Source organism: Vigna unguiculata, chromosome 11, assembly GCF_004118075.2.
Source record: "Vigna unguiculata cultivar IT97K-499-35 chromosome 11, ASM411807v1, whole genome shotgun sequence".
In the NCBI taxonomy this organism is placed as follows: domain Eukaryota; kingdom Viridiplantae; phylum Streptophyta; class Magnoliopsida; order Fabales; family Fabaceae; genus Vigna; species Vigna unguiculata.
In genome coordinates, this window is record NC_040289.1 from 14128619 (window position 1) to 14130896 (window position 2278).

The 2278-nt window shown below is 29.5% G+C and overlaps 1 non-coding gene across 1 annotated transcript; it reads left to right on the forward strand.

The window, feature by feature from the left end:
• The first annotated feature begins 1867 nt into the window (after positions 1-1867).
• On the forward strand, positions 1868-1948 carry TRNAL-AAG. The gene has a single exon. It is a non-coding gene; the product is annotated as a tRNA-Leu (tRNA).
• The last annotated feature ends 330 nt before the right edge of the window (positions 1949-2278 follow it).

The window sequence follows — 2278 nt, forward strand, 5'->3', positions numbered from 1 at the left end:
ATTTTCAAAAATGGCAAAAGACAACTTTCAAAAGTTAAATAATTTAATCAAACTTTTTTATAAAGAACTATGTAGCCCTGATTTTTCATTTTTAATGAGAAAATGTAGGACCAAGGTTAATCCTTGTCGAGTCATTTTTAATCGAAAAATAAATATTTTGGGAAAAATAAATATTATCTTTCCAGCACCTTCAACCGAATTTCTTAACGATTTTGGAATCTAGAAACTCTTTCCCAACAATTTTATCTTGTTGGCAATACCCAACAATTTGTTTGAGTATTCTTTAATTGTCTGGGACTCTTTAGTTCTTTGCGTCTCAAACTCCCTTATCAAGTTCAAAAATTTTGTACCTTGAATCTTCTCATTTCCATCATATTCTACTTTCAAGTATTGACAAATTTCTTTAGGAGACTTTAGATTCATGATCCTGGTAAGGATCATTTGTGTAACACCTACATATAATCATGATTTTGCCTTTGCCCTTCTCGTCTTTTTTTCCTTATGCGTTTTAGTTTGAGCCACGGTAGGATTTTCAGGTAAAGGATTATCATCTTCCTCCACAACTTCCCATAGATCTAGCCTCTTTATATATGTTTGCATTCTTACCGCCCATAGATCAATGCTTTCATCATTAAAAGATGTAACATTGACTTGTGAAATATTTCTTTCCATTCTACCGATAGTTAGAACAATGGCTTTGATAACACTATTGGGATTTTTAGGGTTTTTGGAAATATGAGAAATATGAGATATCAACCATAAAATACTTACAATATTTCAATCTTAATCTAAAATAATAACTAAATTCTAAAACTAAAACATATTTCTAAAACTGAAATATTTCCTATAAATTAATTTAAATAAAAATGATATTAAGTTTCGAAGTTCTAAAGTTAGGGGATTAATTGGGCCAAAGTTTCAAAAAGGAATTAATTCTAATTTTCATCGAAAATTGAGGGATCAAAAACATATTTAATCCTATATATATACACATATATATATATATATATATATATATATATATATTGCAAAAATCAAGTTATAAAAAGTGTTTATATAATAAAGACCTAATGATATAACAAATTTGTAAAAAAATCTCATTAAATATGAAAAATTCTAGTATTGTCATAATACAAAAATCATATAATTGTCAGAAGTAAAGATGTCGTCGTACAGTCTCACATTGTGAAGACTTCACTTTCCATTTTAACAACGTTTTTTATTCACTGATATAACATTTCTCATGTTTAATCCTTAAAATCAAAGTTTGAGTTCATCTTTTATTGTAACTTAGAAAATTGTGATGTCAATGTTAAAAATTTGGGTGATAAATTGATATTATTAATAAAACGTTGAACACTGTATTCAATCATTGTGACTCAGTTATTTGAAACCATGACCATATCGTAAGTTGCGATTCAAGACAATATCCATCAATCAAAGTCAAGGCTATCACATTTTAATATAATACATGGTGAACAAGGTTATATATGAAGTTTTCGTACCTAGCAAAGTGTTATTCCATAAATAAATTGTGTAACTTTCATTACCAAATTTACTTCTAAATTCGTACATGACAGAACCTAAATCATGCACAATTATGTAAGCTAAAGGTTAGTTTAGTAACCAAATATGAGTTTAGTAACTAAAGTTGAGATGGCCAAGTTGGTCTAAGGCGTCAGATTAAGGTTCTGGTTCGAAAGGGCGTGGGAGCGTGAGTTCAAATCCCGAAGTTTTCGTACAAGCAAAGTGTTATTCCATATATAAATTGTGCAACTTTCGTTACCAACTCTACTTCTGAATTCGTACATGACAGAACCTAAATCATGCACAATTATGTAAGCTAAAGTTGAGTTTGGTAACCAAAGTTGAGATGGCCGAGTTGGTCTAAGGCGCCAGATTAAGGTTCTGGTCCGAAAGGGTGTGGGTTCAAATCCCACTCTCAACATTTAAAGTTTTCCTTGTTAGAGGTTATATATATGAAGTTTTTGTAGCAAACAAAGTGTTATTCCATATATAAATTGTGCAACTTTCATTACCAACTCTACTTTTGAATTCGTACATGACAAAACCGAAATCATGCTTAATTATGTAAGTTAAAGTTTAGTTTGGTAAATCTTCCTTGCTAGTCTTTGTTTTCTAGTTTTTTATATGGTATTTGCCAACATAATATATCCTAGTTCATGTAGTTAACTTCAGTTTAATTTTTAGTAGGTCATGTTAGTCTTTTTTTCTTCTAATGTTTTAATATGGTATATGACAACATAATGTATCTGAG